Below are 16,033 nucleotides of genomic sequence, written 5' to 3'. Positions count from 1 at the left end.
TATATAATATCTAACTTCATAAGTAATTATCATAAACTCTATTGAATAAAAATCCGGAGTTTATAAAAGAAGTTCTACTGCAGGATGTACGTTTATCTTTACCTAATTCTCAAAGCATTGTCTTCATTTATAGGTTGAGTTTTGAGGGTTTCCATTCTTGTCTAAGATAAACTTTAAAGATACCATTAAGATTCAATTACTGATAGCAATGTAATGGTTCCATTATTTCTCATTAGGACAGATGGGAGATGTTAATATCATAGTTTAGGTGTCACAGATGACTCTATTTAAACAACAAAAACAGATTTATTAATTTTGAGTTCATAGATGTCAAATATTTCTTTTGGACGCATAATGTTTTTTTTTACTTTAAGGAAGAAATGAATAACTGAATTTAAATGTTTTAATTAAAATCGTTTAAAATAATGAATAATACGACGACATTTCAGCATCATTTTCATTAACATCCATTTATTTTAGTTTAGTTTATCTTAATTTAGTTTTATGCCAAATAAACTTCAGGAAACAAGTTTATTGTTAGATAAAATGTTTGCAATCTTTGTATTAAATTGTTCTTGTTTTTAAATTACGGTGTATTATATTATTTAATTTCCAAATTGTCTTGACAACAGAACAGTTTACTCCCCCCCCCCCCAGAACCCTATTTACCGCTAAGAAAAAACTGGGTAAATTATATTTCCATATATAAACATGAATAAAAACTAAAAACATTATATATTCTTTATGGTAGTTATAGTTCATTGTATTCATTTTAATAAAAATAAATTTACTCTCGCTTCTAAGGTATAGCCAAAATTCACTATTTATTGGTTTAAATAATTTATAGTTTTTTTTTCTTTTATTTCTATTCCATATTAGTGGTTGTATTGTTTTTGTATGAATTGTATGTTCTTAAAGGAGAAAAAAAAATTACCCCTGGTGGGACTCGAACCCACAATCCCCGGTTTAGGAGACCGATGCCTTATCCATTAGGCCACAGGGGCCGATGGGGAATCTAATTATATATATTATTTATTAATATATTATATGGGTTGAACCTCGTTAGAAGGAGGAGACGTTATTTGACTATATATGAAATAAATGTTAAAAATATATTTTTATCTGCCCTGGTGTATTTTTATGGAGTATCGAACAAGTCTCTTTCTAATCAACCAAATTTCATATAAATTTATTTTATTGTTTTACTTATTTTAGCAACTGATATATAAAAAGTAGGTACAGTAACCAGCCATTTTTATTTTTCAGTTTCTCTTTTTATAGTTTGGACTTGACACCAAGGTAAAACATTTGACCAAGGTCAGAAGGCGATTCAGCCCCGAAAGGAGGTGAAAGGCCAGGTGCAACTATTTCTCAAGGACATGGCGGGGAACTGCTTAGCATTAGTTTAGAAAAACTGTCTCAGCGTTCACAATAATTGAAGAGGCGATTATGTAGGAAAATAAATATTGGAATTAGCCTGGAATATTCAAAATATTTTTGAGATACTCAATGATCTCCATGAATATTTTTTGGTTTATTGTTAATTAAACATGGATATGAAATCATTGCAATATTTTTCTAAATGATTATGCATTATACTTTAAATTTTAAATAAAAAGGTCAGATTTATATTGGCTGAGTATTTTGACCACAATTCTTTGTTGTTTTTTTTTTTTTTTTACAAATAGAGATCTAAATTTTATTTTATGAAAAAATATTTTTTTTTATATTATTAAAATCATCTATTGCACAGGTAGCCAACCCAAATGATTTTGGTGAGCCACTTTGGAAATGCATTTTAACTGCGGGCCGCATATAAAATTATTTAACCCCATATTTGATTTAGAACTTATATAGAATTAAGAGATAAGCTGGAGCATCAAGAGTTATATTATTTGTCTATTGGGTTCTTACTCTGAACTTATAAATAAAACAGGCAGTATCTGTTATAAGTTCACAAGAATATTATTTTAAAATAAAATATATATTATGAAATTTTTTTTTGAGACAAGTTTGTTTATTATTTTAACACTCCAGACAAAGATTATAAACTGGTTAATGTTAATTGAATCTATAATAATAATGTATAATAATAAGTAATTGAAAACAAAGATTCTAAGCTAGTTAATGTGATACTAAATACTGTAAACTAGTTATTGTGTCTAATGACTAATGATAAATAATTTAACAAAGGCAATATGACCTGCAATTAAGTTGATAACATATGGTTTTGACTGTGATAGTGTAACAAGGTATAAAATATAATTTTCCATGATATTTTTTACAATTAATTTACAATGAATAGATTGTATTTAAAAATTTGTATTGATAGATCCTTGAAAATGCCCGGAAAGGCCAAAACGTTGGAGTGTTAAAATTATAAAAAAATATTAAAGACGAAATGGATATGTTTTATAACTAATATAAAAGTTATTTTTTTCTCATAATTTCGACAAATGATTTTTTTCAATATATGAATGCAGAAATAATATAATTTCTTAATATATTGGTTTTCACCAACTTTGACCATTATAAAATAAATATATTTTCATTAAGTGCGATGGATCTCACGGGCCAGAAAAATTCTTTCATCACGACTTGCCGATTTGCGACCTCTCGTCTATGGGATTAAATATAATCAAGGAAGTACATATATAATAGAGTTACAAAAATCATTTATTTATTTCATCTCCCGAATAAAGGATATCAAAGATACCGTTAGTATCTCGAAAAATAAAATTAACAAATGTTTAGCTAACCTATCGAGCTATAGAGAAATAACACCAAAACAATGAGTAATATCTACGATCTGCCCTAATAAGAAATAATGGAACTATTAGATTGCTATCAATTACTAAGCTGTAAATGGTATCTCCATTGATTCTCCAAGACAATATTAGAAAACCTCACTACTGAGCCTGCAAATGAAAACAATGCTTCGAGTAGTCTATAAAGAGAGACGTTGTTATGAGACTTCTGTTATGAACAAATCTTCAAGACAGATGGAGCAATATGCTAATTTGTTGGGTCATATATAAGCAGTCTATGTTAAACTAGTGTCAGACTCAATTGAATAATTTCATCTTACTTTTCGACTGTTGGTGTGGTATGTACTATCATCTTATCTTTTTCTGTCCTGATGATGCCTCAATTGGAATCTTCCAATGACGTCCCAATAGCCTTTTTGTCTTTTTTGATTTTAGTCAATTGGTAAAATTAATTATATACAAATAAAATTTCATTTGCTTATAAGCCTACATAGTTATCCGTTATATATTTTTCAATATTTTCATTTAAAATATTTGAATTTTTTAGTTATTCATAATGTTTAATATTATAATATAATGATTTTTGGAGATAAAATCAGAATTAATTAATAGATTACTATTGCTAGTGAATTAATGCTGTGGATTGTGTTATTAAAAGGATAAAATAAAATAAGTATTTTAAATAAAAAAATAAGCTGCTTATTCTTGATAAATTATACTTTTATAAGCTGGTACGATGGGCGCATCATATAACTGTCACCTACTAACCTACTTACTTCCCTAAGTTTTTTATAGATTTTTGGATTTATTTTGAAGTTCCTTTTATTTTTGTGATTTTCTACCAAAAAAATAACGTGAAGATCAGACAAGGTGAAAATTATGAACAAAAAAATTTAATATCTATTTTGCTATAAAAATAGCAAATTAAGAATTTTTTTTAAGAAGTGGAAGTAACGAATAGGTTTAAAAAATATAACTATCAATAATTAGAAGCTTATTTTTTTTATTAAAAATGCTTATTTTATTTTATCATATGAAGATGATGGTTAGGGTTGCGGTCAAAAAAGAATAAATAGTTTTCAACTATTTATTGTCCTATGTTATTTGACTCTTCATCTATCTTGAACATTTATTCATAACAGAATTCTCAACCCTGACCATCTTTATATTTTCGGTCAACTATTTATAGATATATTTTATTTTATACTTTTAACAACACAATCTGTAGTATTCATTTACCTGTATTAGCAATCTATTAATTAATTCTGATACCATCTCCAAAAACATGGATTATTAAGATTAAAAATAATGAATAACTACAAAAAATTCAAATAATTTAAACTGTATATTATGAGACTATGAAATCGTGAAATTTTATTTGTGCCAATTAATTTTACCAATAATTATTTAATCAGACTAAAATCAAATAAGAAAATAAGGCTTTTTGGACATTATCAGAAGATTCAAATTGAGGTCAGAAAAAGATAAGTTGATAGCACATCCCACATCAACAGTCAAAAAGCAATATGAAATTATTCAATAGAATTTGACTCCAGTTTAATATAGATTGCTTACATATGACCCAACAAATCAGCATATTTCTCCATCTGTCTTGAAGATTTGTTCATAACAGAAGTCTCATAAGAACGTCTCTCTTTATAGACTACTCGAAGCATTGTCTTCATTTGCAAGCTCGTTCAACGGAAATACCATTTACAGTTCAATAATTGATAGCAATCTAATGATTCTATTATTTCTTATTTGGACAGATCATAGATGTTACTCTCATTGTTTTGGTATCATTTCTATATAGCTCGATAGGTTAGCGAAACATTTCTTAATTTAATTTTTAGAGATACTCACCCTATCCTTGAAAAATGTACAGAATATCCTTTATTTGGGAGATGAAATAAATAAATGATTTTTATAACTCTATTATGTATGTCGTGTAAATAATGTATATTAGAGTGTAAATGTGACTAGAGACTATATTATTTTATCATTATGTTATTTTATTTATTTATTTTTCATACAGATAGTTTGATTATGTTCATTTTGTTTATTCTTCTGTTTGTATATATTTTAAGAGAGTTTTTTTTTTCATTAATTTATTTAATTTGTTTTATTTTATTTTAGTATGTATGAGATCATTCATCACTATTACCTATTGTCCACAACTGTGTGGCAGATTGTAATATCTATCAATAAAATAGTAAAATTTAAAAAAAAAATGATGTATGTTCTTCCTTGATTACTTCTTAACCTCGTAAACCAGAGGTGGCCAACCTCCGGCCATGATGAGGGTATTTTTATGGCCCTTGAGATTCATCACACTTTTAGAAAATATATTTATTTTCTAATGTTCAAAGTTGGTGAAAACCAATATATTAAGAAATTATATTATTTGTGCATCCTAATATTGAAAAAATCAATTATCGAAATTATGAGCAAAAAATAATAACAGATAAAAAAGCCCTAATGGGATCGGGAAAGATTCTAAGGTATTGGTTTTTTTCGTTGGAATCACTGTTTTTTTTTTGTTTTGTTTTTTGCCCCTAATGTATTTATAAAATTCTTGCATGATTTGAATTTGAATATTTTTTATCATTGCTAACAATGAGAACTGGTTATTTTATTCAAATAAACAAATTAAAAAGATTCTTTAGAGGAACAATTTTTAGAAAATTCTGTATTTTAGCCCTTTTAAACTATTTCAATAAAGATAAGACCTATCTAGAATTAAAAACTACTTAATTATTCATTTATTCACAGATTTTTATCAAACTTGTTAGAAAACCGAAAATAAAATGAACAATTTATACAATTAAGTGGCATTTCTGGTCAGTTAAGTTTAGAGAAAAAGTAATTTCAATTTCGTACGACTTTTCGTTTTTTTTTTCATTACAATTTACAAGTGTCATTGGCAAGGTCCTTAAGCTGTAAATTGTTGGCTAAATCGGATAAGAGTGATTATTGAATTAATCTGTAAAATATGACTATTGTGTTGTAGTTTTTGCTTGTTCTTTCTCCTTACTTGTTATCTTTTCACTCCCTCCACTGATAGTACAAGAGCCCAAGAGGAGAAAAAAGCAGTTATCTCGCCCCAATTTTTGATTACTTTAATGAAAACTATGTATAATTACTAGTCTGAATTGATGAGTCTGCCAAGTATATGTAGGGGGAATAAAAAATGGCGGCTGTTTCAAAACGATAAAAAAAATTAATTTTTCATTCGGAGCTCTATATCTTAAAAGGTAGCAACAAAACAAGAAAACTTAAGAGAATATTATTTAAAGAAGAGTAAATTTGCTAAAATATGAGCTCTAACAGAGTTATTTACGTTCAATAGTCGAGATATAGCTTTTTAAAAAGCAACATTTCATAAAAATGTTATAAAGAATATACTTAAAAACCAGTAATTAGTGCATTCATTTTGAGAAATCTATATCTCAAAAACCATCCGACGTACAGATGTCTATTAGCACTTAAATTAAAGCTAGTTTAATGGGCTATAAAGTAGTTTAAGAAGTTTACCTTCGCAGGAGTAGTAGTTTTCATGATATTTGCTAAAATATATTAAATTTATAGTTATTCGGACAAATTTTCACGTGCCAAATTTATATTTACATGCGAATATCTTGAAAACTTCTATAAACAACTATAAATCAATTTATTTTAGCAAATATCTTGAAAACTGCTATTCCTAGGAAGATAAAGATCATAAATTACTTAGTACATTAAACTATCTTTAATATTTGTGCTAATAGACATCTATACGTCACATAGTTCCTGAGATATAGATTTCTCAAAATAAATTCACTAATTGCTAATCTTTCAGTACATTTTTATGAAATGTTGCTTTTTAAAAAGCTATATCTCGGTAACTATTGAACATAAATATCTCTATTAGGGCTAATATTTCATCAAATTTACTCTGCTTTAAATAATGTTCTCTTAGGTTTTATAGTATTGTTTTTAATTTTAAAGATATAGAGCTCCGAATGAAAAATTAATTTTTTTAACGTTTTGAAAGAGCCGCCATTTTCTATTTCCCCTACCTATACTTGGCAGACTCATCAGTTTTGACTAGTAATTATACATAGTTTTCATTAAAGTAATCAAAAATTAGGATGAAATAACTGCCTTTTTTCTTCCCGGCTCTTGTACTACTGGGAACGGTGTTGGGCTACTCACTCATTGTGCTTGATTATTATAAATTTAAAAAAATCATTTGCTTTTGAGCTCAGTTCCCTTTATTGTTTCTTGTGGACTTAGTTCTCCTCGACTCTAGTACCCCTACTAGTTAAGTTGCTTAGAGGGCAATAGTTTCTTACTCTTAAAGTTATGACTAAATATCTTTCTTAAAAACATATTATCTGTATTTATTTGTTATTTCTTAGACATTTAAAAACTAAAAAGTTAATTTATGTAAATAAACTGTGTTAAACTTTTCTGTATTAGATATAAGGCATTGTTGTACGCGAGGTTGTGAAAGAATGAATATGCATTATCTTCTATTGTAGTTTTGAAGGTCATTTATTGTTGCATTAGTCTCTGATTCAGTTCTTTTGAAGTAAGTTGGTACTTTTTTCCGATTCGGGCAGAACCAGGAATCTTCAACTCCTTGATAAACTCCCTGATAACTCAAACCGACCTGTTTCTAGCCTTACTTCCTCTTCAATTCCTGATAATTCTCCTAGGCGTCTGAAAAAAAGATGGCCTCGAGACTTTTCAATTTAGAAATATTATTGGAGTTATAAAAATGGATATATTTTCCACAAGGGTGTATCAAATGTTTCTAATAGGAATTACATCACATTTACTAAATTTTTTTTTTTATTTAATACAGTTGTGAATTTCAGTGAAAAAATAAAATTGGTACTTTGCACAAGTTGGAACAGTCATACACCATCTTAAGTAACTCCGTAAGGTCACAGGTGGTGCGTGGTTTCTTGCATAATTGACGTCTGCATACCAATGTCACAGGCAGAATACAAGATAAGTTCTGTGTGTACGTTATGCACAGTAATGTTGCTAAGAATGGTCCTTGAGGTACGGAGGTGAAAGTAAATAATGAAAAATACTTCTGTAGGATACTAAGTCCGATTTTTCTACATCAAAGAGTTCTAATGACCTTGTAGCGTTTATTCAGAGCAGTATTGTTGGACCTAGATCTAAAGTTTTCCTTGGAAGAAATATAAAACTCCCTTTTAGGTATAGTCTATTCAAAACCAACAGAAAATGAACGCTAAAGATCCAATTATGTTGAGATTTATAAATAGATTTTTAAAACCTTTCTCCATTTTACATTCACTTGAGCGGAATATTCGCAGTGAAAGTACTGTAACCGTCTTCAAAAACACTCTTTCGAGCATTATTTAATTTTCTGATTCTTTTTCCGTCTCTTATAATATTGAAGTATACTTTACTAACATGGTATGAGAACATTTAAGTTTTCTACATCTGGATTAAATTTAAATTGCATCATCTTGTTTTACAACAATGGATTAAACTCGATTCTACATTGGTTTCTTAAAATTTTATTTTGACTTCAGCTCTATTATATGATGTATATAAATTTCGGAGGTATGGCAGTTAGGCTAATTTAAATTGATGTATGTCAGATTTCCTTATCTTTGTAATAATTGATAATAGGCCATTGTTCGTTAGGTAAGAGTCAATGAAATGGTCCATCGAACCTAATCTGAAAGGCTTCATTGATTTTATAAATATCAGTTTACAAAATAGAAGTAATCAATTTGATTCAGCTCATTCTATGTTATTATTTTTAGGGATACTTCCTTGACTAGTTTAGAAATTCTCGAGATATCGTTGAATTTTTCCTGCCTTTCCTGTGTTGCTAGGGTCTCAATTTCTAAGACTAGGTAATAAACTACTTCTGACTAGGGAGAGTGTAATGTTGATAAAATTCTATTTTGAACAGACTTAAATGCACGCCTTTAATGGACATAAAATTGGGCGCCATTATTATTTGATTTATTTTTTTAAATTCTGCAAAAATATCTATTCTGTGGGTTTTATATCGAGAACTATCAAATGAGTTCATCTATATTAATGAGTTTTTTTTTATTTTATATAAATTTCAAAATTTATAGGCAAAGATTAACTTCAATTCTCGTATTAATATTATTTCTCTATATCTTCAATACGCTAACGTTTTAGAGTAATCATTTGAATTAAACAAAATTTTAAAGTACTCCTCATTTGATTGTCATGAAGAATTAGCCAAATAGTTCGATTCATGGTTAATTTCAAATAACGATGACCAGGGTCTTTTCATGACCAGTCTTATTAGAATCTAGTAGATAAAGAAAGAAGTTTAGAGTGTTTATTTAATTTTTAACTTCTTTATTAATTTATTTAATAAAATATTAATACAAATCGCCATCAAGAACAATGGATTTTATGCTTCAAGTAATTAATTGTTCACATTACATTCAGGACAAAATAATAAAAATAAATATGTATAAAACATGAAAGCTGCAAAAATAATAATAAAACCAATATAATAATAATTAATAATTAGAAAAAAATGTAAGAGCCCAAGTTAAAGGAAATAACAATTAAATAATTTCCTCTTAACGTACATGCACACAATAAGAGGCATATGTTTAATTAATGTTCAAGTATTCAAAAACGACGAGTTGTATTATGTCGTTTCAATCTTGTATGAGAAATTCATGCCAGCCACTTATCCAAATGAAGTCTTATCTTTTGGATCTGTTCAGCATGGTTAGTGGAAAGAATACTGTAAACAAAATTTTATACATTCAAATAAGAAAATTTAAAAAAAATAAATAAACAACAATAAATGTATTAGCATGCAGATAAAGAATGCTTCTTTTTTTTCTAGTAATATTTCTTTGTAAAGAAAAATGTGGACCTATCAGGATCCAAAAAAGATAAAATTTTACTTTTGTAACCTAAAACAGGTTTTCCAAACTGTACTCGTGATGTTCCATATCCACCGACAGTCAACCGGTTCGGGATTTGGAAACCGGTTTGCTGCGTTCTCTCTGGGTTGCTTAAGTTACATAAGGTGTTTCTGCTAATGCTGAACTGAATTTAAAAGAAACAATTATTTTTTTCCTGCAATAAAACGCTTTTAGATAAAGATTGAAAGTCGATATGTCCATGCTTTAAAAGATAATTATTAAAAAATTATTATGGAAGTAACTGACTCTGGATATATTTTTATAGAAAATGTTTGATTAGGAAAAAAATTAATTTTGAATCGAACTGAATAAGTAATGGCTGTAGAATTTTAATTTGTTAAAAAAACTCTAGTTTTGAGAAGTGGACATAACTTTTGATAGAAATTTCCTTAATTTTATTTAAACTTAATTAATAATATGAAGTATAGTATTATAACTTTAATAGCTTTTATTGAAGGATAATTATATAACGTGCCACAATTTAGGGCAATAACTATTAGCGTTCTAAGTGTTTATTCATACCATACAGATTAAAAAAGAAGAAAAGATAAAAATATGAATTATAAGAACAACAAGATATTAATAAATATATGTTGAATATATATCTTTAAAAAAAAAAAATGTAAAATAAGAAAATCTATGTTAACACGTGGTAAGCATAATAATTTCTATACGGAGTTTTGATCTTATAGAATGCCGCTCAGCAATCAACTGCAGTTTATTTTATTTTAGAAATAATGAATAAAAGGACGCTTATTCATAAAAAATTCATACTTTATTATAAAAAAAAAAAAAAAAAGAAAATTCCTTGAGTTCTTATGGCGGCTTCTAACAATCGGTTAGTTAACAGCCCTCCAGTATTAATCACCTCACTAATTATTAATTAACTTTAACATGAAAGATATACTACGATCCTTATCACCCCTCTCCATATTTTATAATTCTGTTCATTCACACAAAAATTTATTAGCCAGTGTCACGCTCTGGTTCTCCACATTATTCTAGATGCCTCATAGATATCTGAATAATAATAAATTAAAGGAGAAAAAATATTCATTATTTATGTATTTATTTTGGTATTCTTGATACGTAAAAAATTATAAAAACAACTATTGGCAAAACCAAAAATTGGTAATGACAAAGTTTTTTTTTTTACTACAATTATATAAGATTATGATTTTTCTCTCTAAATAACATTTTGTGACAAATAAACGTCCATCAAGAGTCTGAGCCTTATTCAAAAAAGTGAAGAAAACCTTTTTTGTTTTTTTGTGAAAACCCGCAGCAAGTATATTAGAATAAATAAAAGGTCACGTGATTTTAAGGTGCGAAAAATCTTTTAAATTTTAACATATTATGAATCTAAATACCAATATTAACTGTAATACCAATTCTAATTGTTAATATAAAACAGTAAATGCTTGAAAACAATTATATATGAGATGTTAGTCTTGGTGTACTAATAATTATTTATTATAATATGTAATTAATTATTATATAAATATACATATTTATAGTTCTAAAAAAAAAAAAATTTCCAAGAAATTGGCCTAAAAAAAATTTGTCTTGAAGTTACATGTTCTACTGAATGAGTTTTATTTTTAATTAGATCTTGTAAAGGAAATGTAATATTTTTTATTTTATTTCATTAAAAATACAAATTAGGTAAAATTTATCAAATTTTATTGAACAATAAATTATATCTGGTATGATATTAGTACAGGGAGCACGATCGCTCAGCGATAAGGCACTGTACTAATAACTTCAAGGAATTGGGTTCAAATCCAGCAGTGAAAAATAATTTTCATTTTGTTACTGTAGGCGTAAGTCAACCCTGTGGGTTCCAGAGCACTCCGGGCTCCACTCAGCCTCATCATGGGTATCCTTAATTAATGAAAAATCTGACGGTTGAGCATGTACTCGAAAACAAGTCACCTCCTTTTAAAACTGTTGTTCTAAAAACAGCACTTCCTTTGTTGTATTGAAGTAGGTTGTAGTGGTAAATATTTATTTTATTTTTATTTATGATAATAATAGTTGGTTTATGAATAACAAAAAAAATAATAATAAAAGAGAAAAGAAATTTTCTATCATCATTGGAAGAAGGATTATTTTAAATTGAACCTACTTCCAAGGATTCACTGCGATGTGATGGGCTTTTGGGCGAAACTTCGATTGATTCTTCTTGCTTCATTTTTTTTGTATACATTAAAAATAAAATCTTATGGAAAATTAACAAAATTTTCAACCTTAGGTTTTTAGAAAAAAACTCTTTTTTTCTAAATATAATAGAATAAACTATTGCACAGATTAGTGTTAAAAATAAATTTCATTAAATTTTGTTTTCATATTTTAAATTGACAAGATTTTAATTACTTCATACATATTTGACAAGACCTTAATAAAAATAATACTATTTAAGACTTTAGCATCTTAGAAATAATAAATAAAAAAAAGAATAAAAATATAACAAAAACTTAGTTCTCGTATAAATCAGAATATATAGGTATACTCTAGTGATAATAAAATATGAAGTAATAATCATGATATATATATATTTACAAATATGAAGTAATACGAATCTATGATGATTTTAAATATCCATATTTACAGATTCTAAATAAATATTAAAAACATCCAATAGAGACGTGTACTCACCTCTCACCTTTATCCTGGCTCTAGCATTAGTCATGTATTCAATTGGATTATATCGTTCTTAAATTTAATATGAAAATTTTGAATTCACTAAGTTTTACGCAATAATTTAATTAATTATCTTTAAAAATTTTCTTGATTCTTAAATTCCCAGTTTTTGTGAAATTCCTTTTCTCATTGTTGCAGAGTCGTAGACAGCGAAAGTGATTCAAACGTTCTCCTTTCACCATTCACCTACTGACACTGCAGCAGGACTTTCACGCCACACTGTTGCACCATGTCTACTTCAGCTGTCTCCTATCACCTTAGCAAACATATTTAAGAAGAGGATTTAACTAACTGATCAATCTAACAATCTAGTTAAAAGCTCATTCATGAAAATAGTTCATGGCGTACACAAAAAATTTCCATTTACATGATATCGAATTAAATGAATGGGACTTATCTTCCTATTGTTTAAAAAATCTAATTTTTCTATATTAATAATATTCTCTATTTATTATGGAACTAGTATCTGCAAATAATATTGCAGGCATCGACAAGAGGCATTAGTGCCTTAGAGTATAATAAAAAAAATACAAAATAAAAATGAACTTATAGAACATTAATATAAATAAAATAACAAAGTGAAAAAGAATATGTAAATAAGTAAATAAATAAAAAACAATATTGAAAGAGAATATGGAGAGTAAAACTGAAAACAAAACAGAAAAACAAAACTATGTATCATTTTATAAATTATGGCATGGCTTACTTCTAATAATATAAATGAAAAAGACACACAAATGAACTAAAAATAGTTAACAAAAAAGCTCAATTATTTTTTATATACGTTTTCACTTTCTTTATTGTGTTGAAATAGGTTGTAGTGATACAGATTTATTTTATTTTTATTTATGATAATAATAGTTGGTTTATAAATTACAAAAAAATAAAAATACAATTTTTTTTTCTATTATCTAACAATGGAAAAAGTATTATTTTAAATTAGACCTACTTCCAAGGATTCACTGCTGTGTGATGAGCGGTCCTTTTGGACGAAATTTCGATTGATTCTTCTTGCTTCATTTTTATTGTATACATTAAAAATAAAATTTTATGGAAAATTAACAAAATTTTCAACCTTAGGTTTTTAGAAAAAATTATATTTTTCTAAATATAATAGAATAAACTATTGCACTGATTAGTGTTAAAAATAAATTTCATTAAATTTTGTTTTCATATTTTAAATTAATCCCATTAATTGTATCCCAAAATCTCCAATCCCATATCACAGCCCTCGAAGATTGGTGTCGTAATTGGAGGATTAAGATAAATTCCAACAAATCCTATAAAAAAAACCTTTACCCTTCGTCGGAAACCTACTGACTGCCCTACAGTTTCATTTAATGATGTTACTCTTACCCCTGTCGAACAGATCCGCTACCTTGGACTACATTTGGACCAACGATTAACCTGGAATCCTCACACCAGACTGAAAAGACAGTAAACTGCACGTCGATTTAGACTATTACAGCACTTACTAGACAAACGGTCTAAACTTCCAACACATTACAAAAGACTGTTCTACATGACTGTAATAAGGCCAATCTGGACATATGGAGTTGAGCTTTGGGGCTCCACTAAACCTTCGAATTCCTCTCGTATCAATCCTTACAATCCAAAATCCTTCGTAAAATCCTCAATACTCCTTACTTTGTCACAAATAAAATCATACATAAAGACCTTAATGTTCCCTATGTAACCGATCTAGCCCGAACCAGATATCACTCCTTCCATTATAAACTCTCTAACCACTCAAACCACCTAGTTTCTAATCTTGCATCCTCTTCCATTCCTGACAATCCTCCGAGGCGCCTGAAAAGAAGATGGCCACGAGACCAGCTAATGTAAAATGTCACTAGAGTGCTACCAATGGGAAGTTTCTCTACACGCCTGTAACACTCCAATTTAACTTAGATCAGATTTACTAAATGTATTATAATGTACAGTTGTAAATAAATATTTATATAATATTCTTTATAATGGGATCGTGAATAGCAAATTATAATGATGAACAAGTCTTAAATTCGTAAATAAATCAATAATTTATTAATAGATTTATAATTATTACAGTAAAAAATTTTAATATATTTTTAGTATTATTCATAACACAACGCTGAATTAAAGGGAACTGCACCTGGTGAATATTATTTAGGTTACAGTATAGCGGCATATAAGAAAGACCTCTAAGGTTGTATGGCTTAGTAACTAGCAGATCCCTAAAATGTAAACGTCCGAGGGGAAGTCCGAAACTTAGATGAGAGGGTAGCTTTAAAACTGATTTATTAGATTTAGGTTTGGATGGACGTCACTGGAAATATGTAAGTAGAGTATTGGTATCGGTATTGAACCTTCGGGTTCATTAGGCTTAAGGGACAGGGCTGTCGTTTAGGCTCGGTTTAAAATAATACTACGACCCCATTTCATTCTATATTATTATATAACATATTTTAAACATTCTAGAGTTAAGCACCAATTCAAACCAGAATAGGAGGTTCGGGTTTTCATATCCAGGGACCACCAATAAAGTTTAATCCGGCCAGAACCGGTTGCAGACATTAGGTTGCTAAGGTGACGTCTTCACTACAACAGCTTCATACCGGGAGGTTATGTGAAACGTAACCAACTTATTTTGTTCAAAGAGGGAAGATTTTTGTTTTCGTTTTGTGGAACCACTACGAATTAAAAGTTAACCCGCTCAGGCAGGAATCGAACTCGCTTTCGACGTTATTTATCGAAATAATTTGATTATTTTCTAAAATTGATTCAACCTTCTTGACTGTATAATTATATTAGTGAATTCCGCCGAGTTCAAGCCTCCTCGAAGGCCTTCCCTTCCCTCTCGGCAGCTCTTGAATGGGATCTCGTTCATTATAACAAACACATCATCCCGTTGTATAACTAACCTTTATTTACGACTGTTTGTATTATAGTTTCATCATGTGAAGAAGATAAGAATTTAAGATAAGACGATCTCCATTCTATTCACTCTTTGCCAAAAAGTAGACGTCAGCCGTGGAACTGAGCCAACATCGTAATTGACTCATTACCTTGTTTAATTGCAAGTTTGGAAATGGTTTAGTCAACAGCTGGTAATTACACCTGCAACTAATAGTGAAAAAGTACTATGTACATAAAAAGACATTCAACATCACTCTAGTTCATATAATTATAACATATTTAAATAAAATTATACTGTTGCGTATAATATTTTTATTTGAATCTTTATACATGAAGCGGCCCGTTAAGAGCAAATGTGGTGTATGTCACTCTGTTCTCATCGCAATCATTTACATTTTAAAATAATTAGTTACAAATTAATCTCATATTGTTGTATAACATGCTTGTTGCTGATTTTTTTAACGGTTTTATTTTTTTTTAAACTTGCTCTAACATGTAGAATACCTCAAAACTCAAGATTTCACCACTTTTTCTCCTAACGGCTCATATGTTTTATTGATTATTTTAATATTGATATATGGCGACAACTATAATTTTCTTAGATGTTATAAAAGTTATCCTTCCTATTTTCAACTACAATGTATAATGTAAAAAATATATATTAAGTAGTCTTTAATAGTCTGTAAATAAATAATAATTTAATTTAATTTT

At 28.2% G+C, this 16,033-nt stretch overlaps 2 long non-coding RNA genes and 1 other non-coding gene across 3 annotated transcripts in view; 2 read left to right on the top strand and 1 right to left on the bottom strand.

Annotated features, from left to right (window-relative positions):
- LOC136795834 (uncharacterized) overlaps positions 1-13,958 on the top strand; it is a 32,280-nt gene extending 18,322 nt beyond the window's left edge. Inside the window, exons 2-3 of the long non-coding RNA XR_010843524.1 lie at positions 11,546-11,723; positions 12,566-13,958. This is a non-coding gene — a long non-coding RNA (uncharacterized lncRNA). The remainder of the gene's footprint in view (positions 1-11,545; positions 11,724-12,565) is intronic.
- Positions 932-1,004, bottom strand: TRNAR-CCU (transfer RNA arginine (anticodon CCU)). The gene has a single exon. It is a non-coding gene; the product is annotated as a tRNA-Arg (tRNA).
- Positions 13,959-14,543: 585 nt separating the features above from the next.
- Positions 14,544-16,033, top strand: part of LOC136795833 (uncharacterized) — a 4,667-nt gene continuing 3,177 nt past the window's right edge. Inside the window, exon 1 of the long non-coding RNA XR_010843523.1 lies at positions 14,544-15,513. This is a non-coding gene — a long non-coding RNA (uncharacterized lncRNA). The remainder of the gene's footprint in view (positions 15,514-16,033) is intronic.

This window comes from Halyomorpha halys, unplaced genomic scaffold (assembly GCF_000696795.3).
Source record: "Halyomorpha halys isolate HHAL.00 unplaced genomic scaffold, Hhal_1.1 Scaffold1034.1, whole genome shotgun sequence".
In the NCBI taxonomy this organism is placed as follows: Eukaryota; Metazoa; Arthropoda; class Insecta; order Hemiptera; family Pentatomidae; genus Halyomorpha; species Halyomorpha halys.
This window is presented reverse-complemented; position numbering and strand designations above follow the sequence as displayed.